We start from the raw sequence: 24,089 nt of genomic DNA on the forward strand, positions 1-24,089 counted from the left end.
CTGGAATAGCCAATTTTTTTATCAAAATTAATTTCCTCCAACGACCTTCTCGATATAATTAATGAATGCTCAACACACGGAAGCCGTTTTACATAACACATAATAATATTTTTAATAACGTCCAATTAGTAATATTAGTTTATTAATAATTAAATCAATATTTATGTCTGTGGAATTAGTTTCGGAGGAACACTAACACATACCAATTAACTTGTGATAAATTACCTCATTACGTATTCAATGTCATAACATGTTTGCTACTGTCATCATGATCATGTCACATGTCATCTACATGTATATTTTTTTTCACTCAACGCAAAAGATCTAGGGTTTTTGACGTACCGTATCTGTGAATCTGTGAATCGGTATTAGTGCAGTTTATTAGAAAATATAAGAACCGTAATTATTGCATATCTCCCAAAAAAATAAACCCATTTTGATGATGAGTTTTGTGAAAGTACGAGGATAATTATAGTTCGTACGCAAATAAAAATTGTTATTAATTAATATGCCTATCATATCAGCAAAATTCCTAAAATGACTTTTATCTCTTAATAGTCCCAAGACGGACAATAATAATAAAGAGAACAAATTATTAAATCCTTTATCCTCCATGTTTGTCGAGAGATGTGGAAACGAAAACGAATATTAACATACAAAACTCGTTCGTCAGTCTGTTTATCGACATAATTGTAAGGAATGTGTAATGATGAAGATAAGATATAATTTTAAAATTTTCAATTTTTGACTCTTGTCTGTTTTTAACGGCTTATAAAACGTGTAAAATTTTATAAACTTTGGAAACTATTTGCGTGGAAGCACACTTTTAAATAATAAGAAGTTATTTTTTTTCAATGAAAGTTGCTTAAATGCGATAGAAGTTGCTTATGTTCAGGAGTGTATTCAATATTCATACTGCAAACTCTCAAAACGGAATATCTGTCTGTCCGTCCGTCTGTCTGTCTGGTGCCTCTTCACGTCCAAACCGCTGGACCGATTTTTCTGAAATTTGCTATGGTGATACCTTGAGTCCCGGGAAAGGACATAGGATACTTTCATCCCGGATAAATGTAGAGTGTCCGCGCGATAAATAATTTTGTCGCAACGGAGTTGCGGGCGTGTTCTAGTAAGCTATAATTAGCTTCAAGATATTACAGCATATTATATCTGTATGTGTACGAAAAGCGATGAAATCTGGTGAAGTGCGGTAGCGGTGTAATTAGGCCTGTGTCAGTGGCGACATATTATACACATTAATATACTGTATAATGTATATTATACAATTATCAAAAGTGGCTCACTACTGAGTGCTGAGTACCTACTCTGAAAACCAAAGATATACGTCTAAATTATAGGTGTGTTTTGTATACACTGACACGCATGGCCAGGCAATACAATGATTTCGCTAGAGATTACTCAGAATTGGACATTTTTAATAAAAACTTTAGTTCATTTTCAAAAAGTCTGAAAGACATCCTCCATAACTTGTTTATTTCTAACAACTGTGAAGTGTAACAACAATTTTATAATAATATAACAACACAATATCATGTTATAGTTATATTAGAGGAGCTAACCTATTAATAAATTTAGATTAGTTGCATGCACATAGTATTACGTTGCAATCCAGCTTAGATAATAATGTAAACAATAGCTTTGTATTGTTATGATTGTACTGTGTATTGTGCTTTCTCAATAAAAAAAAAAAAAAAAAAGTATAGCCAAAGGAAGTATCAAACCCACAATTAACACTTGTTTTATACCCTGTGTTATATTGTTAATGTATTATGTATAGAACCTGGTAGATAAAGTTAAGCTCGGACTTGAGGGAAAAACTACAATATTTTCGATTTCCTGAGAAAAAATATATTTTTAGTTTGTTTAGCATCAAACATGGCCACTATGGCAAAGGTTTTATCTATAATAAAATAGTCAAATTGGCAAAAGAAATCTATCATTTTGTCCCTGAAATTTGCCAGTATTACTTGTTCTGCTGCTAAGGCTAAGCCTTCACTTTTTTTCTCTCCCGAAACTAAACTCAATTTCGTAGAAAACCTATCTGTATATTTTGTATCATTGGTATTTAGTGCTTTAGCTATAGACGTAATAATTACCATATTGGACGAGTCTCAAATAAAATAAAGTGACTTAATTTAGTCGAAATTTCGTAGAAACTGGTTGGGAAGTGTTTGTGGTTTAGGCGTTTTTAATTTGGTCCACATGAGAGTGCATCCGCACGAATTGGCGGGCTTAAGATACGGGTCTCGTGAAAACCTAGCGTTGAAATAATATGTTCAGTTTCAACAAGTGAAATGGCTGGAGGGTTGTTTATTGTTTAATAACATCGGAACTCTTAATGTAACTGTTCTGGTGCTGCGAGTATCCATTATAAAACAGACAGACAGACAGACAGACAGGACGAATCTATAAGGGTTCCGTTTATTCCGTCCGGAACCCTAAAAATAGGCTACCATGGTCCCTGTGCTTGTGAACTTCAAATCTATACTAATATTATAAAGCGGAAGAGTTTGTTTGTTTGAACGCGCTAATCTCAGGAACTACTGGTGCGATGTAAAAACTCTTTCATTCTTAAATAGCCCATTTATCGAGGAAGGCTGAAGGTTATATTTTATCACGCTAAGACTAATAGGAGCGAAGAAATAAAGGAAAATGTGAAAAAAACGGTGGGAAAATATTTGAAAAAAAAAAAATATATCTCACGAACTACTGGAGCAATTTTTCTGTTATTTGGCACAGATAAGAAGTAGACCACGTGAAAGATCATAGGCTATTTTTTGTGGACTAATTTGTCTGTGAAATATCCAATTACGCGGGCGAAGCCGCGCGGAACGTCTCGTTTATAATAAAATGCGAACGTGTGCCTGTCTTTATCTTTACGTTTTCACTGCTATACCGTTTTAGATGAAATTTTGTATGGAGATTCTTTGAGTCCTCAGAAAGGACATAACATTAATTATGATAGTATTTTCAACATGTAAATATGACGTATGGTAAAACATATTTTTTGGTGTTGCGTGCACGGTGCAACATTTAGCATAAAATGTTTCCTTATTTTAACCTTTTATTTTAATTATTGCGTGCGTATATACTTTAAACCACTTAAATTTTTAAGTAGCGCTAATTTATTTTAGCTTCTGAAAAGTTACGTGATAATAAAGCTCGGATTAATTTTAATATTATAAAAAAATTATAATAAATTTTACTTTTATTATGATGTGTTGACATGCGAATTAGAAAATTTGCCGTAAAACTTTTTATTAAGCGTTTAACAATATTATTAGCGACTTATAACTTCAAACATTATATTCAGATGGGGGAAGTAAAAAAGTAATGATTATTATAATTTAGACAAACCAAAACTCAACAACCTCGCGCACGAAGAGTTCCGTAGTCCGTACCAATATAAAACAGAACTTCACAATCTATGAAAATTTCAGCAGCCTTATTTCCGAAACTGATATCAATCTGATATCAGATTTTTGACACTTTAGACATTTTATTTCTTCATATTTTAGATGTCTAAAGTGTAAAAAATCTGATATCAGTTTGATATCAGTTTCGGGAATAAGGCTGCAGGAGTATCATATCTATAGCTGTACTTGAGATATAGCCTGGAGAAAAAAAAGAAAGAAAGAAGTTTTATGTATTTTAATAATTACTAATTATCACACGATTCACGATCCAAAACACATTTATGGGCCTATTTCAGATACGGCGCGGCTGTAAATTATGTTGCTTTGTGTTTGCTGTTGTATAAGCTATAAAATAATAATATGTTATATATTGTATATGTTCTGTCGGCAGATGTAATAGTCCTTCCATAGTCCCAATTACCCAGTCCACTAGCATCTCACCCCCATAGCCCGGTATCATTTCTAATATCCATTCTCTGCAATAGTCCTACACTGGCCGCTGGCTCTCCTTGGTCGTACTCCCATAGTGCGGACAGGGAGAGTCGGCGGCTATAGTGTCACATTACATTTATATTAAAACTGTGTATCGGGCCTCTGCGTGTTGGCTTTGGCCCCACGCATGCCTTCCAAAGGTCCGGGATTTAATTGCCCGTGAGCAAGCAATGCCTTACACAAACATGGTAATAATAACATCTAAAAAACTACTTTTAGTACATTCAGTGGTCAAAGAAAAAATGCAGTCATACCCTTAAATAACTAATCAGCATGACCTACAGATAATTTATACTCATTATAGCGGACAATTAACGTTTTATTTTACTGATAAGTCGTGTTTACTTTCGTTTTTATCGGTGCGATAAACGAAGAACATAAAAATTAACTTATCACCTCTACACCGAGTTGTTTTTAATCGCAAAACGGCGGATCTGTTATGGTGGTCGAGTTTAAATTAAATGTTGTGAGTTTTAGGTCATTGCGAACATTTTTTCTGAGTTTTACACGGTTAAACTTCACAAAGTGATAATAGAGATTAACGGTCTTACCACAAAAGATCTAAGTATGTCTAAACATGTGTAAACGTCTCAAACAACAGTTATTTTGAGACCATTATGTACTGAATTTTTTTCTAATCAACTGTTCAACAGGTGTTTAAATCTTTTGTAGTAAGACCGATAGAGTTTAGGGTATGTATGTGTCCCTTAACTAGGGTTCAGTGTAAAGGCAGCAACGCTAAGATTCTCAGGGATCATGGAGCCTAAAAGTAACTTTTTTTAAATTATTGTATAATATTCATGAAGTTGACAATCACTACTAGGGACACATATACATAATATTATTACAAACCTGTCATTAGTATAAGTATAATCATTTGTTTTTTTTTACAACCCCTATATCGAGAAACAGTGATTGCTACTGTCCTTATGCGAACATTGACCAACGTCGTTTGTGGCTTTTATTGTATGACATAGATAGCTTCACAATCATTATCATCTACCATGCATATTATATAGGCATATATACTATACAATCCGTTACCATGGTAACCGTAATTCAAGGAACACCTACGTATTCATAAAAACTATCGACCATAAATTAAAGACCCTGGAATTCTTAATAATTTAATGAGAACAAGTAAAAAACGTATCTGACGTAGGTACGCCGTTAAGGCTTCTGTATATACCCATCTCTTTCTCACCTGCGTGTTTGTGTATGCCTGTCTCATGCAATTAACACTAAACGGTAGCGGAGAAATTAGTGAGTCTCGTTTTGAAGTGGTTTTGGGCGAGACGAGTTTCTTCTTGGATGTGGTGTCGATTCCATACTAATTATGCGAAAGTCGTCAGGGTTAGCTGCTGTAATGACTTTGATTGAATAGAAAATAAGTCACGGGATCCATACTAATATTATAAATGCGAAATTGTCTCTGTCTGTCTGTTACATCTTCACGCCCAAACCGCTGAAACGATTTCGCTGGAATTTGGCATGAAGATACTTTGAGTCCCGGGAAAGGACATAGGATACTTTTTGTCCCGAAAAAATGTACGGTTCCTTCGCGATAAACGAATTTTGACGCAACGAAGTTGCGGGCATCAACTAGTAGGTCATAAGATAGTTTTATTAGGGAGAATGTGCTTTACCGCGTGAAAAATGAACTTACACGTACGAGTTGCAGGCAACGCCAAAGTTATTTAAACTTATGCTTTTCAAAACAAAATGTAGTATCTTACTCCATAATTAGGAAGGTACTTTAAATCAAAGAAACATACCTATTAACGACTCCTAATTTGGTCGGGTAAGGGTCAATTCAGACCGCAACGCGACGCGCAGTTGCATTTCTAAATTTGTATGGATTTGACAGATTTTCAAGACGTCTCACGAAATCTGTCAATTCAGTAAAAATTTAGAAATGCATCTATGCGTCGCGTCGCGGTCTGAATTGACCCTTAATGTCAAGACTTTCATACTGACAGACTCCACAAAATAATACATAGACCTATATAAAAAATAATACATAGACCTATATACCCTCATAAGAATAATCTTGTATGGTACGTTGTAGTCAGGTAAGCACCTCCACATATCGTACATCAAGTATTCCTGTCATCACCATCATTCGGTAGCCTGCGCTCATTAAGATCTTGTTTATTATGCTAATTGCTGGGTGCGTGTAAAGCGCTCTTAACGAGATAATTTATGTCATACATTCATATTATGTAGAACATACTCGCCGATAAGGGGGCAAACGAGCGAACGGGTCACCTGATGGAAAGCAACTTCCGTCGCCCATGGACACTCGCAGCATCAGAAGAGCTGCAGGTTCGTTTCCGGCCTTTTAAGAGGGAATAGGGTAATAGGGGAGGGTAGAGGTAATAGGGAAGGGTAGGGAAGGAAATAGGGGAGGGTAGGGAAGGGAAAAGGGTAGGGGATTGGACCTCCGGTAAACTCACTCACAGCGCAAGCGCTGTTTCACGTCGGTTTTCTGTGAGCCCGTGGTATTTCTCCGGTCGAGCCGGCCCATTCGTGCCGAAGCATGGCTCGCCCACGTTCAACTTACTTCGTTGCAGTTCTCGAGAACCGTACATCTTAACTCGACTACGAGAAAGCAAAAAGAAGGGTTATGATTTTGACCTGCATGTGTGTGCAGTGTGGGTCTGGGTTCATCTGTTCCCTCCTAACTCCTAAACTAGTTCATAATTAAACTAATGAGGTGTTGTTGGAAGCCTTTGATCGTTCGCTTGTTATACCTGTACATGACATCACTTTAAACAGCGCCCTCGAACTTCGAAGAGACATAATGTAAAGAAGTAAAAAAATACTGACGGTGTCTTGTGGGTTATTAAAGCTGGTCATCGAAGGCCAGGTCACCTTCAGAACTGGATACTTCCTAAAGTAACCGCGACCGAAACTCCATAGTTGCTGGTCGTTCTCGTCATCTCTATGTCCTTTCCCGGACATGGAGTATCTCCATACCAAATTTCAGCAAAATCGGTTCAGCGGTTTGGGCGTGAAGAGGGAACAGACAGACAGACACACTTTCGCATTTATAATATTAGTATGGAAAAGTATGGATTTTTTAAACAACAATTACGGTTAAACGTCACCACAGTCCAATTAATGGTAATGGACATGTTTTTCCTTATCTGTGTATTGTATTGGTAATACAATTAATATGCTACCGTTACGCGGCGGTTGAGATAGGGAACGGGAAAAAACACTACAGCAAACCGATTCTACTACATCAAAGTTCTTTGTTTCCTGTTTGATAAAGTCTATTTTATATTAAAATAGCTGTCCCGGCAAACCTTGTTTTGCCATAAAATTTTCCCTGTTTTCCTGCTTTTCTCTTGAAGTTTTTCTGATTTTTTTTTCTACAGATCTCACGGAGCCCAAGACCTTTCCAACGAATGCAAAACCGTGGAAATCGGTTCGTGCGTTCTGGAGTTATAGCGTCAGGAAAGAAAACCCGACTTATTTTTAATTTTTATACAGTGTGTAACAAAAATAAGTGATAATACTTTAGGGTGTGCACGTGTTCCTTGTAGAGAGTTCACTGTGAAAGTGGCAGCGCTGAAAGACGAATTTTTTTTTTCACTTTTGTATGGGCGAGAGTCCGAGCGTCACGAGTTTCCCCATACAAAAGTGAAAAAAAAAATTCGTCTTTCAGCGCTGCCACTTTCACAGTGAACTCTCTACAAGGAACACGTACACACCCTAAAGTATTATCACTCATTTTTGTTACACCCTGTATATTACACTATGAAATGGTATTCTAATAATATTGATACGTTGAAAGATCAATTTTTTATCCTATTTTCTTCGGGATAACGAGAACGACCAGCGACTATGGAGTTTCGGTCGCGGTTACTTAAGGAAGTATCCAGTTCTGAAGGTCTACCTGACCTTCGATAAAGTATAAAGGTCAATTTTTATCTTATTCTCTTGGGGATAACTGTAGGAATCACGTCTTCCACTGTCAGACACTTACGACAGTTGTTTCCCACCGTCAGACCACCAGAAAGTCTAACACTTTAAAGTAGTTTAAGGGTGTAAAATACTTTGTCGAAGGTCAATTAAGCTTTCAGAACTGGATACCTCCTAAAGTAATCGCGACCGAAACTCTGTAGTTGCTGGTCGTCCTTACCTCTACAGTGTGTAACAAAAATAAGTGATAAATGATAATACTTTAGGGTGTGTACGTGTTCCTTGTAGAGAGTTCACTGTGAATGTAGCAGCGCTGAGATTTTTTTTTTCACTTTTGGATGGGCAAGGGCCCGAGCGTCACGAGCTTCCCCATACAAAAGTAAAAAAAAATTTTGGTCTTTCAGCGCTGCTGCTTTTACAGTGAACTCTCTCCAAGGAACATGTACACATCCTAAAGTATTATCTCTTATTTTTGTTACACTCTGTAAATATACATGAACAGGTAAACTTTCAGCTTTTATAAAATGACGAGTCTGGCTGTCGCTGGCTCTTACTCTAAATACTTTCATCATCAGCTGTTGTTGGCAGGACTAACTCCCAAACTCCTTTCTCTCGACTCTGACCTAGGCTAGTACTTTCTGGATACTACTTCGACTCTGACCTAGGCTAGTACTTTCTGGATACCTTTGTGGTGAGAGTACCGACGAATCTTCTGTCGACTTTCGAGGCGCCGGAGTTCTGGCCGATGGATGTAGTCTATCGGAGGTTCCGGGGGAGACTCCGGAACGAAGCGAGTCACGTCGCTTAAGTACGTAGTTTTTAAGTATATATAAAATATGTATGTTAGTTTTAAGGTATTTATTATATAATTATATGTATGTTAGATTTAAGGTATTTGTTATATGGGCCTCTGATGCCTGAATTAAATGATTTGATTTGATTTGAAAAAAAATACTATTTAAAAAAAATACAAGGGACACCCGAATGGAACGAAGTTATTTCTTATGTTCGAAAAACCTGTTTAAGTACATAAATACACTCAAAAAATTATTAAAAAAACACCATCTATTGAGGCCCAGGAATACTAACAATGCGTCACTGTTTATTCTCAAAAGACGCCATCTAGTTGACGCACAGGAATACTATCAACGCCCTCTGCCCCTACCATGCAAGTACTAATAAAAAAGTGTCGAGGTCAAATATCGTTCTGTCTAGCCCCTTTTGCGCCGAACGCGCGATAAGGAACTTCGGTTCCAAAAACAGCACACTTTACTTTTAATTTAACCAGCAAATTTTACCAAACATGCAGAATAATAAAGTAGTCATGTTGTTTATTAGTTAATGTTTTTAATAATTTACCGTTCACGCTTGACTCGCCTGTTGAAAACGTTAATTTTTAATGGACTATTAATTATATTGGACGATGTGGTTAGCTTTTATTCACACGTGCGTTTTTAAGTTACTCTCAAAGTCAAAGCTGATAGAATAGGGTTACACGGTCAGCCTGGCTTCAGTTCAGTACATCGGTCTGATCCAGACTGACGATAGAATGATCGTATAACCATGTGATTGACGGACTGATCCTTTATATGTAGAAAATGTACGGTTTATTTTTAATTATAAGGTGAATAAAATCTTTAAATGAATTGCCGCAGACAGCTTCTAGATCGTTTAGCGAAATTTGAGGACAATCGGCGCATGTGTACATTAACTACATTATCAACCAATCTACTGTGTGATCACCAATCTACCAATAGCGTATCTCCAACTCTCCATGCGAACACTTGCCCCTCTCACTGCTCGCTCAAAAAATAGACAAAATCTTACACTGGGAATTCCCCTTCCATTTTTGCCGAGCGATCTTAAAATTGTGAGCGGTATTAATACGGAAAAAGGATGAATTAGGTAGTAGTTTTGTGTTCCAAATTCCGATAGAAGTACTACTCATTTAATCCTTTCAATATGTTCCTTTCTTCCAAAGGTTGTCTAGAAAAACTTGATATTTAGTAATAAGGCCGCCTTTGTGTACTCTCGTTATTTGTTGTGTTTGTATTATATGTGTGTTGTTACTATACTTATGATTGTGTACACTAAAGTATATTTCATTAATTCATTCATTCCTTTTAGTTCCTGAACCTGAATGAAAATTATGTTGCGTTTAAAATACGCTCGTGTACCTTACACCTTTTCTCAAGTTCGACGCGCTACTAATTTATGTATTTTATTATATTATTATGTATGTTCACTTTCATTAATGTTACTCAATCAATATCAATCAATACTTATTAATATTGATAATGTTGTTGATTTATACGTTATTAATGATAAAAATTATATTTATAACATATCAGTGGAGTTAATTAATGTATAATGTTTCCGTGGCTAATATTGCAAAGTTTGATTTCGCTCTATTTAAGTGTTTAATTGCGTGTTTTATTAAAACCTTTTTTTAAACCTTTTTAGCACTCAATGCTGTTTCACGATAAGCCATTAATCATGTTGTACCAATGTGAAACATAAGGTAAAAAGATCCATACTGATATTATAATAAATGTGAAAGTGTGTGTGTTTTTTTATGAAATAAGGGGGGCAAACGAGCAAACGGGTCACCTGATGGAAAGCAACTTCCGTCGCCCATGGACACTCGCAGCATCAGAAGAGCTGCAGGTGCGTTGCCGGCTTTTAAGAGGAATAGGGTAATAGGGGAGGGTAGGGATAGGAAGAGAAGGGAATAGGGGAGGGCAGGGAAGGGAATAGGGTAGGGAATTGATCGGTAAACTCACTCACTCGGCGAAAGACAGCGCAAGCGCTGTTTCACGCCGGTTTTCTGTGAGAACGTGGTATTTTTCCGGGCGAGCCTGCCCATTCGTGCCGAAGCATGGCTCTCCCACGTATATCATATTAATATAATCAAAGTCTGAATTTCTCACTCGACTAAAAAGTTAAAAACAACATATTAAGCGTTGCTTTTTGGTTGCTTTAACGCTGGCATTCTGTAAGGCTCTCTCTGGTTTAAAAATTATGTTCTTAAATATTGTTCTCGTGCCGAAGCATGGCTCTCCCACGTGTGTGTATGTCTGTTCGTTACCTCTAAACTGAATTTGCAGAAATTTTAACAAAACCTTTTGTTTGATGTCAGTGCGTGCTGCCTCTAACGTGAAAAGGTTGCAGTGATATTACCTGTGCCCAATTACTTTCTGACTCAAAGTAAGACAACAATAATTATTGTTATTTGTTTGTCTAACGGCAAAGGGATGTAAGCGTTGTTTTTCAAAAAAAACTCGTAATCGCATTACAACGGGGTTGAACCCCTTTGCTGGTAATTGGCTTAATCCACGACCACTTACCTGCCCTTTATTTTGGCTTAATTTATGCCTTTTGTCCGCTCTAACGCCTGTTCTAAAATATGTTTTGTTTGTTTTTTTTTTTAATTTCATTTTGAAAAATTGCTTTAAAAAAACATTCAATGATTAATTTTAGATTTTTTTTGGAATGTATATATAATTCGATTTTTTCAAGCAGACCACATGTTTTTGTTTGTTATTAAAAACATACTTACCACTTCTTTAAAATAAAATTAACCCACCCAAAAATTTTGGTTTTTCAGTTTTTGTCACATAATAATTTAAAAAGCATATAATGTCCACTGGCGCTTTTTTTCAAAAGTTTTTTTGATCAAGTTTCAACTCTAAAGGCCATATATTTTTTTAAACAGGCCCAATTTTCAAAAAGTGTTTTTTTTATTCACACTAGTCACACTAGTTTTGTACTATAGTATCTAGTACTTGTTTTTAAAAAAAATTACCTCACTATGCATGGGATTCAATTTGGTGAAATAATTTTTATTATGTCTCTTGTTTATCATGTAATATTTTTAACAAATGAATAATTTTCTATTCTATTATATCTACGAGCGAGGGCATAATCGAATAATCTGCAAATTTCATGCGTATCCGCATTTGAAATAACCAAATGCGAGTATAATGCGGAATAAATGGCATTTTCTGTAGAATGGTGTTTCTGAAACAGAATTGTCAATTAATTTGAGTGCGTGGCAATTGGCATTGACAATTTAATTTCTTTTCCAGTGTGGCACATTGTGTGACGTGTGACGGGCATTGTGGCCACCCGTGACGCTCTGTCACACTCTAACATGGGTTTAACTTGTAAACAATACTGCATGATACAGCGTGCCTCAAGGCAAAAGGTGGTAAGTAAGGAATTGCAATTTTACATATAAAGACTAAAGACACAGAGAGGTTTCAAATGACTAACCTAAATTTAGCGAGAACTTGCATTTTTTTAAAGTAAAAACTTTATGGTTGATTAAAATATAGATTAAATGACTACTGAACTTTATTTCAATGAAGAGTTTGAAAGCAAACTATAATATTGATACGCGCGCGTACAATATTAATTGTATGTTTTATCTTACACCAATTACCTACTCTAAAGTAACTGTTATCTGTGGAGGCTTGTAATTGGCTTTTTTGTTAACTATCTTTTAAGCTTAATATTATATTCTTAGCTGTAAGCCACCCAAATAAAATAAAATAAAAAATAAAATAAAATATGTATAGTAACTCTATCAGCGCTGCTACTGTCCCTGTGAGCTTTATAATATTATAAGAGACTCACATACACCCTACCATGCCACATTGAGTTTATTTTAATGGCTATTTATACCCGAATCTTGAGTCGTGACAACTAATGTATTTGGAAACCTGTTGTTTTGAAATTCTCGAAACATGATATCATAAATAGGTGAAACTATTATAATTTTAGCGATCCTAAATTTTTCACAAATTTTGGGTTACATCACTTTATCCACTACCACCAGCAGACCGCCTACACAAAATCCCATTCAAAATTGCACACCCTTCAACAAAGAGTCAATCATTCTCGTATTATTCCACAATGGAGTCAATAGCAGACAAATTCTAATCCGACAAAAACTCTACAGGTGCTAAATTATAATATAAACATTATTATTGTGAAGATTATCTCACGAATTCTTTTTATACAAGACGTGTATTTTTTTCTTCAAGTTTATAAAGTTTTTTTGTGACACATGATATTATGATGGAGTGTTTTATTCAAAGTTTATGATTTTTTGTATTTTCTGACTTATGTCAAGTTTACTATACGACTACTTAGCGTGGTATAAAAGTGGTATACATAGCTTTTGCACCCATAGGCAACTGTTGGTGCGTTGCTGTAAAATTCTAGAAAAAAGGATATTCTATGTTCAGCAGTTGATATTCTTATTTCTTACCAGTTTAGACAGCAAAGTATACAAGTCCAGTAGTGAGGCAAATACACCGGTCCATGTTTAACGTGTGTCTTTGGTATCGTAGCTTCAAAACGGCTGAACTGATTTTGATATTCTTGTGTGAAAATGTACAATCGATTGATAATTATAATTCAACTGCTAGAAGCTACTTCAACTTTTTTATTCCAAAGCTTTCTCATGCACTTAGTATGTTACTCTTTCAACCGTATACGACCTACCGCAATGATACCTAGTCTAAAATTCCATTCCACTACCTAAATCTAAAATGGCATAATGATGCTTAAGTATTTTTATGGCATTCCTACCAGCACTTGAACAATTACATGTACAGAAAAAACAAGGAATTCACACCTATAGGGGCTATAGGCGGTTAGGCTGTTTTGCTTTTCATACCGCCCTTATGCGAACGACTCAAGATTCATACTTTTATGAATTCAAACGCAAAATAACTCAGGAATTATAGTAATACTAATGATAATGATGATAGATTTAACAAAGGTTGACAGGTTAGTAGAAAAAGTAATAAATTGTTATTGTCTACACACGTAACCGTTGGGACTAATTATTTAGTAATTAAATAAGAAAGAAAAATATTTTGCAGTACAGAGAATTTGCTTCATCTACGCAAAAATTATTGTTAAAATGTTGGCCTACAATTAATAGACATCTAGATTCTAGATTGTAAAATGGTTATTGTAATCTATTTTTAGTAAGAACGTGACGTTAAAATCAATAAAAAATACAATGGTTTATAAGTAAATTTCGCATCGTCTTTATCAGGGAAAAAATGCGAGGTTATTCTTTACACCTAAAACTAGATAATGTCGACAGGGAGTTAGGATTTTAAAAAATAGTATTAGGTATTATTTAGACATTTACAATTTTTCAAATATGAGTCCTATAATATAACCTAATCTAGGGTTATTTCAAATAGTTAATAGCCTCATTTTTGAAGTCAGTTAAAAATAAAGTATAATTCATTTCTCAGTACGCCTTATGAAAGTATAATACCATTACGATCTTTATATCTATGACTATAATAAATGAACTTATGACCACCTACACTAAACATTTCAGCAAACGCACCGCCGATTTGTACTAAATGCGACTAACGAGTGATGTGACTCATGATCGAGTTATTATCGATAAAAATCCGGATCAAATGAAGTATTCTTGTGGTCGGTGTTGACAGAGGGATACGATAAATCACTCGGCATCACAAAGACATTCAATGTGTGTTGATTGTGCCTCTTGAGAACGCTTTTTAGTAACTACTAGTGTTGTGCCGGCTGTATCGATATTTTACTGTACATCGACATTACATTCCTTGATTTAATACTTTCTATAGAAAATAAGATATATTTTTAATAAATAAATAAAGTTTAGATGGTTTTGAACAGCTAGAATATAATAATTAGTATTTTAGTGTCATTTGTTCCTGAATAAACGTTAAGTATAAAAGTCAAATGGATGGTGAAACGCACTATTCACTAGCAGATTTAAATTCTCAAGTAAAAGCTAAATAATTGTAGATTACGTACGGCACCTCAATTAATTTTCCTTTATTTTTGAAATAGATTAACTTAACTACTTTTACTTTTATTGAATTTACTATTTTTGTTCATGGAAATAATATAATAAATAATAATGCCAACTCTCCATATCAACGGGATTATCGTCAATTTTATCGACATTTATCATCACATCACTAAATAACTCAATCTCTTTGGTGGTCCCGCGATAGAATATGCCGAATCATAGCACGCGATTCGATATGACGATGATATGCCTCTTATAACTATCACAAACTTATATCAACTCCCCCAAAACATAAACTAGACCTTATTCAATTGTAATAAAAGCTATTATCCAATATTTTAGGTGTATAGTGTTGTGTGTTTTGTCGATAAATCGTCTATTAAACTATTATCAGGCTATTGTAAATAAAATATTGTTCGATATGCAACAGTTTGGTTTAGTAATTAGGAATGTTTTGATATAGTGAAAGTGATTTGATCGTTTCTTGTGTGAACTGTTTTGATAGAGTGATGAAAAGTTAATTCTTGATTGAAAAAAAAAACTTTTATTTTTGATATTCTTCTTATCTGATTTTTTTCTGTATTTAGCTAATAAAGATAGATATTTATACTTGTACGATGTAAAGTTAATTCTTCTGATTGAAAAAAAATATTTTTGACATTCTTCTTATCTGTATTTAGCTAATAATGATAGATATTCTATTAATTCAATTTGATATTAAATTGACAAAAAAGCATGGTCAAATTATTAACCCTACTTTGACATTGTTAGTGGTATTTTTGTTTTCAAGCATACCATTTTAACTCCTAAGTTTATAAAATATGTTGAGAGCGAACAATGTTTTTACTTCTAAAACTGTTACTAAATTATTGTTGTACTAATTTCAAGCTACCAAAATACACAAATATTTTTCAATCAATTATGCTTATCGTAATTTATGTGTTTATTTATGGTGGTTATGTTTATGGGGAAAATATTGCGGCCGCAGGAGGCCAATTTGGGAGAAATTTCTACGCCGCGGGTCGCCGACGCTAATGCAAAACCAAAGTGGAAACTCATATTACTAATAGAGATATTATAGCGTTACTTAAAATAACTTGCATAAGTAGATAATTGTACAAATACCTTAAGAGTAAAAAAACAAAAAGTACCTAGTATCAATTCATCGTAAATTATAAAAGAAATAAATATTAATCTAAGGAAAAGTAATGATGGATCCCTATAGACTACAGTTATTTTATCTTATATGGTCCCTAAGACAAAGTATCTTTCGTTAAAAACGATGACGAAATTCGTTATCAAAATGTATGTGGTTTGACATAAGTCATCGTTAAATCACATTTCGCTTGCGAAGACAAATGTCAAATCCCATACATTTTGATAACGCATTTCGTCATCGTTTAGGACTACAAGTTAAAACTATAACTTACTTGTTAATAAACAAAAAAGAGTTTTCTTCAAACTCACTCGCTCATACAAAACATTACTGTTTTTAGAGTATAACATTTTTTAACTTTCCCGTCGAAGCAACACGCTCGTAAGAAAACAGCTGATCATAATTATTATTATAATGCCAAAATTCTCAATAGCCTTAAATAAGCTAAGGACATTTTAGAACCATGAACCTTGCGATTCTCAAAACGCTGCAAAACTCACTGGCCGCAGCTGTAGGTAGATCCAAATGAGATGCTTTTTGACGCCTCGTCTTCTCGCCTCTTAGCTGATTTAGTCAGCACGTCCGGGGAAATAGCACTTATCCACCCGGTCGGTGAGCTAAACGGCATACCTTGAGTGCCTCGAGCCATTAATAAATTGTACACCATTCAATTGCGGCCTTTTAAATCGTAAAAATACCACGAATGCCGGCCAAACAACCCTAAATCAATACGAAACAAAACCGCAAGCAAATGAAGCTGTAACAATGGGCTATAAGAATGCGAGGAACACACCACGAGAGCAAAACAATTTTAACCTTAAATCAAAGTGATAAAGTTGATATTCCAAGTACATAGTGTTTCAGGATAATGCTCTCTCGTTCGTTCAAATTTGAACTCTAACAGGATATTTTAAGGTTGGTTTTGAATTCTCAATTCACATGAATTCTCCTCACGCCATGACATTGGAAGAATTTATTGATTTTTCATATGAGTATCGATATTCCGCTGCCATCTCTAGCTGTGGTAAGCTTTAGTATTCAAATGTATGTTTGGACGTTGTTTCCATGATTTTTAATGGCTTCTAGGGATTTCTTCTTCCAATTAAATGCCCTTGCCTTCATGTTAATTTTTCTGATATTTTCTATTTACTGTCTAAAGCCAAATGCTGAATAAAGCTTGATGATGTATTTTTTATTTTTATTTTTTAAATTTTTTTAAGCTTACTTATTTGAAATTTAGCACTTCACATTGTCCTAGAACTCAAATATATCCAATTAAGTGTGAATACGCCATATTTTATCCAAACACATCCTGTATAAAACACCTCAACAAAGGGAACCCGTCTTTGACGCTTGAACATAAAGCCCACTTTCCACTACACAAGTGTTAATTGTTTAATAAGTATATAACGCACAGCGGGCACATCCCGACGCTCTAAACTACTTAATAGGGTGATAATTGAGGGCCATTAACCCCCCCTCACCCCTTATGTGACCCCCTTTGTAAAATAAGGGGGTTATTTGACCCCCCAGTAGGGAACTCCCCCGCGGGCAATGAGTGCCCTCTTAATTAACGTAATTACAAATGTAAATCACATTGTACTGCTGTAATTTTAATCAAGTCATGTGTAATGAGTGTAATTGTAATTAACACTGTTGTTTGTTATTCAGTTATTACTAATTAGAATGTTTTTTTTTAATTAGATTTAAATACAAAAATAAAAAGTCTGTACCTACGCTTACATGTAAAAACGTTAGAATCATCATTTTTAAATCACTTCAAAAAAAGAAAAATGTTTCCATTCGTCTGTAGATATCATAACAAGTGGGCTTGTTTTGCGTGGCGACGGATAAGTTTTCAACTGACGATCACTATAACTTTTTCAAAATTCACCCCTTGCAAAAAACGGGGGTCAAAATTTAAAAAATATAATAATATGTTGTGTTAAAAGTATATTATGTATTTTAAGCAAGTAAAACTAGGTGCAGAATTTCGCATTATGCAATTTAATTAGTGTTGTGCTAAAAAATTTCTCCTGAAACCCTGAAATTAAGAAGTAAAACGGAATATTAATTAAAAGTCTCAAGTAATATCGTGAATCAGACGGAGATCGCTTAATTTTAATATTAACTTGCCGACCCCTTTTTAATTAATATCGACAAAATAGTCGAGTAAACCGCCAGCGTTTCTTTGATAAGTCGCTAGTGATGTACATTCTATCGATGATTTCGAGTAAATGTGAAACATTCTCAAAAGTTAATAATTATTTCAGCTGCATGCAGTTATTACAAATTTACAATATGATATGTACGTCATTATGTATTTATTATATATTTATTATTATTTAAGTATTTAAAAATCAATTTAATACAATTCACACTGATGATGTAAAGGCGAAACTTTATGAATGAGTAGGTATGTTTGTAACTTCTTAAAAACTAATGACCCTGGTTTACGCAGTAACTATTAAATGATGATTATCATTACATAATCTGTGATAAAATGCAACTCATGGAAAAATAAAACAAAGGTTACTTACTTTTCATCCTAAAAAGGTGCAGTGTTTTCTAGTGCGCTAAAAACAATATTCCTTAACTAAAAGTATTAAACTTTGTACAATAAATAACCATCCATTACTTCTTTAATTCCATTAATTTATCCTACAATAACATACTATAAAATACTAGCTTGTCACTTATCCCCCAGCTTTTAATCACTTAAAAATCTGTCGACATCGACAAAATCACTTCCCATCCCTACGAATATTAATTTCAAAATTGGTTTAAATAGGTATTACGCCGCTTGTTAGCCCCGGCTCCAAAATGAACTCATTAAAACTATAAAAGCGGCGGTAATTAAGCCGCAGCCTCCCCTCCCGCCCCCACCTCACCCTATCCCACCCCTTAACAGAGAGATAGCTGCTGAAAGTGACAATATTATATTCTCATTTTGTACTTTATGCAAGGGCCTTCAAGGATGTTTAGGTATGACATTGTCATTAGGGATGCCAAATAGATGACTTTAGTAATTTAAATAGCCCCTTTCTTCTTTTCTTGAAGGAAAAGTAAGGAAAGATAAGGAAATGATGTTGCAATTGTATATGGGCAGCGATAGTTGCTTTCCATCAGGTTACCCCCAAACTCCTCAAAACTTTATTCCATGTAAAATGAAAATAATTACATATTACAAAGATTTTTTAAAAGAAATATCTTTGTTACTTACTTTTAAATACAGTGACATACTTAAAAAAATGTTGTCTCTTAGTCAGTTATGCAGTGCATTATTTATTTGAATTATTTTTGTTGTCGCTTAGTTTGTTTTACTCTCAAAATGTTGTCACATCCAGTCAGCGTATTTCAGTGTCGGGGGAGGATCGGGGACACTACCCCGCGGTAATTTTCAACTAATAACCAGTTTAATTTTACCGCCTACCCGCCTACCGGTTGTATAATATTATTTTACCTGGCTACGTTATAAATTATAATATTTTTAAAGGCCGGCAACGCACCTGCAGCTCTTCTGATGTTGCGAGTGTCCATTAGTTACGACGTTAGTTGCTTTCCATCAGGTGACATGTTTGCTCGTTTGCCACCTTATTTTATTAAAAACTAGCTGTCCCGGTTAACTTCGTGTCACTTTAAAACCTTTCCTGGACTTCTACGAATATTTAAGACTAAAATCAGCCCAATCCGTTCAGCCGTTTTCGAGTTTTAGCGTTACTAACACAATTGAAAATCCATTTTTATATATATAGATTTAGGATGGGCAAAGCTGTTGTACAAACAAAAATATATTTTGTAGTATGGTAATAGACTTGTGAGTTGTATACCGTGGCGCTAAGACATTTTTGCCTGTCCTCAAAAATATTTTGAAACAACAAAATTTACTAACCGCCATCACAAATCCATACTAATATTATAAATACGAAATTGTCTGTCTGGCTGTTTGTTAGCTCTTCATGTTTAAGCCGCTGAACCGATTTTTATGCAGATAAGTACCTACTTGGTGTCCCGGAAAGGACATTTATAAGCCAGTTCGGCCATTAACTTTTTTTCGTACACATAACATTAACTAACGATGGATTAAAAACATGCGAAAACTAATTGCAATCAAAATCAGATAATTATAGTCCACCCCTGCAGCACGATCAATTACAATCATGACAATCTTTTGGCGGCCATGTTGGATTTAGATTTTGTGATTTAGATAAGCAACTAAAGGGTGATTTTAGCTTTTGAAGCTAATATTTGTGCTTATCGTCAAAATCCGCATGTTTTTTAATGATAATGATTGAATGATCAATGTGTTTTAAAGACTGATCATCCGTACTCAATGATATTCTACTTATACAGATCTGTTATATCCATACTATTTTCCGGCTTAAATCTCTTCCGAACAATTTTCAAATTCAAAATTGCAAACATTGACATATTTGACAGGTAAGTGAAACAAAAGATACGAAAAACCATTTACATAAAAGAGACAGTTCTATTTTTAAACGTCGAATCGTATCGCTGTCTCTTTCTTCGCCTGAGCTATGACGAAAATTCGATTTTTTCCAGATTGTTCGAAAAAATAATTGAAAATGTAAATAATCGAGGTATTTATTGCAATCAAGATATGTGGTAAGAGATTTCATGTGTTTTGATTACTTTCGAGTCATAATTGGTACATTTTTGATACACGCACGACGTCATTTTCAATTTATTTAGGTAAGACAAGACGCCGCACGTTCGTGACTGCGCTCGATGCAGACTAAACAACAGACGGCCCAATTGGGCCTTATTTGAATCACAACGCGCGCGGTAGTAACATATCTGCTTTGAGTATTTCATCATTGTCCGTACTATTATTTTAAATGCGAAACCATAGTTTCGCATTTGGTATGGTAATACTTTGAGTCCCAGGACAAGACATAAGATAACTTTATCCCGAAAAAATTTACGTTTTTTCCGTGATTTTTGGTGCAAAGGAGTTGCAGCCTGCAGGCGTCATCTAGTATTAGATGACGCCTGCAACTCCATATAGGTACCTAATATTTAGAGTTAGAGATGAAATGAATTCTTTTATAAATTTAAGGGTCCATAGATATATTTTATCCATAGATGTGCATTGATTTTGTACTAGCCTACGAACAATGACATAGTGTTTCTTATGTCATTGCCTACGAATAATAAAAACTAAGGAAGATTAAAGCTTAGGCCAAACCTACGCGTCAGTGACGGAGCGTCAAGTTGCGTCAAGTTGTCAAATGTGTTTTTTGTATACAAAACACACATTTGACAACTAGACGCTCCGCTTCGCAGTCGCCTGGTCGCGTAGGTTTGGCCTAAGCTTAACTGTGTCAAAAAAAATGTCCACGAGTCTAAAATATAAAGATTTAAGTGAAAGAACTAGATAACTAACATTTTATAACATAAGGACAATTAGGTAAGTTCTCATTTTTTCCCTTACAATTTAAGCAAACTTGTAACTTAATACTTATTGACTTCATTATCTGGAGGCTTAAACACCGGGAAAATATTTGATTTCTATTTTAATTTATATTAATTTATTTATTGTAATTGGCTTAAGCGCCGGGAAAATTTTTGATTTCTAGTAATTTTCCTGGCGCTAAAGTCTCCATTTATGCATTAAAGGGCAATTTTTAACTGTTACTTACCTGCTTCTTCCACTCATGTCTTCAAATATTTTTATTGGTAAACGGGTAAAACTTTGAGTGACTAATTATGCAAATAATAACGCGACTAAACCCACAAACATTTGCAAATCAACTTGTAAGTACGAAGAATGCAAAACCTCATGTACGCCATAAAAGTGCCGTGCGACGCGGCAGTTTTCTACGAGACCGTAGTCTTTAATGAGGGGATAAAAAATTTCACATCGTAGAAATATTCCTGATAACGTAGTTGTTAATGCACGCTATTAACAAAACTAGCAAAGCCAATAATATGAAATACTAGATGTCCCGCGCGGCTTCGCCCGCGTAAATTTTACAGAAACCGTAGATTTTCCCATAAAAAATATTTCCCCCGTTTTTCCCACATTTTCCTGAGTTTCTTCGATCGTATTAGTCTTAGCGTGATAATATAATATAGCCTATAGTCTTACTCGATAAATGATCTATTTAACACTGAGATAAGTTTTTAAATCGGACCTGTAGTTCCTGAGATTGACGCGTTCAAGCAAACATACTCTTCAGGTTTATAATATTAGGTAGGTATAGATTTTTTTAAATTATCGCTTGACAAACTCGAGTCTCGATCTAAAAGACTATGAAATGGTATAATATGGTAGTGATGATGATGATGATGATGATAAATGTAATTTGCATAGTAGCATATGCTTTCTGTTCTTAAAACAACGCCGAAACTCCCAAACTTGTATCTATAAAGAATCAGGAGTTCTCTCAGCACCTTCCAAACCACGGTACACCTCGGTGCAAAATCTTACTTGTTGGTAGCATATGCTTAGAATACTTCTCACGAAACCGAAGTCACCACATGTTTCCCTATAAGTTTTGAGGAGTTCCCTCGATTACTTATGGATCCTTCATCAGATCACCGCTTTTATGAATATGATACCAAATTGGGATGACACCCTATATACCAAAAGAAAAATTTTGAAAATCGGTTAACAAACGGCGGAGTAATCGTTGAATATAAGAAAACGAACATAACACCTCCCCCATTTTGAAAGTCGGTTAAAATTGTAGCCTTTGTGTAAAGTTTCATTAAAATCCGTTCAGTAGTTTTTGCGTGAAAGAGTAACAATCATCCATACATCCACACATCCATACATCCATACATCCATACATCCAAACAAACTTTCGCCTTTATAATATTAGTAGGATGAATGCAAAAGAGTCGTGTATGTGACTATTTTACTACGCTTTAGTGGCTTTGACGCCTCCGTGGTCTAGTGGTATAGAGCGCGGCTCTTGACTCGGTCGTGGGTTCGATTCCCGCGTTGGAAACATGTTATTTCCAAGTTTGGTTAGGACAGAGCACGCTGATCACCTGATTGTCTGACAAGTAAGATGATTCATGCGTCGGATGGGCATGTAAATCCCTGATCTCTCGCCGGTCGTGTCGGTCTTCCGTCCAACTGGGTTATACACACACACACACACACACACACACTTGGGCACTATAAAATTACTCCTGCGTAGCCGGCCTGGTTTCAATGAAACCGGCCGCCGTCACCGAAACCGGTGTGGGAGCTATTATTATTATTATTTAGTGGCTGAACCGATTGAGATGGAAATTATATTTTGGATAAGTTTAATCCCAGAAAATGTTGATTTTCCGTAGTGTGATTAACTTATTTTGCGTAATGGAATTGTGGACAACATGCAGTGAAGCAAAAATGTGACTGGTTTTCCGATTACAAAAATTCAGTAATCTAGCCGGTTTTCTATGAGACTGTATTATTTACTACACAAAAATACCATATTAAACATCTTTCTTTAAGCTAAACAGCTTTACAATTCACAGCGGTTTTGTCTGAGGCCGTATACAAAACGGCTGGTACTAAAGGCGTAATACTATTTTATCGTTTTTAGGACTATAATAACATCCCATACCTTTTAATTAAATAAAAAAAAAACAAATGTCAGCTACGTCACGCCCGCCACCTTGAAGCCAACATGGCGGACAAAAAGTGTAAATTTATTGTCTACTAATTAAAATATGATAATATCTTGAAATAAATAAGGTAGTTCATTAGGCATCGGTCCTTGTAGGGGAAAGTCACAGTGAACCGGCCCGGGTATCACAAATCGTGGTACTCGCTACCCAAATTGGTGCACAAGCATTTTAACTGCTTTGTCATATGGAGTGTACAGGGTGGTCTTCGATTAAGAATAAATGACAAATAATAATTATTTAAGGCCTCTTTCCAATTTGGCCATGATGGATATTGTCCATTGCTTTGCTACTATGACTGCGAAAATGTCTATACTTATTACTATAACATGCACAAATGCACAATCGTCGTAGGTCGTGGCCAACTATAGACGATTGAAACGTTGTCAAACGTCGACCAAAACTTTTTGTTTAGTGTTTGTTTAGTGTCTATAGTGCCTATGCTGCTGACTCTAGCGTGAATACAGTTATATTATATCCTATGAGTCAAATCCTACTAAGTTAGGTGAAAGTTTGCTTGGATGTATGGATGTATGGATGTATAGATGTATGGATGTATGGATGTTTGTTACTCTTTCACGCAAAAACTACTGAACGG

The sequence above is a fragment of the Aricia agestis genome, chromosome 21 (assembly GCF_905147365.1).
Source record: "Aricia agestis chromosome 21, ilAriAges1.1, whole genome shotgun sequence".
Classification (NCBI taxonomy): Eukaryota; Metazoa; Arthropoda; class Insecta; order Lepidoptera; family Lycaenidae; genus Aricia; species Aricia agestis.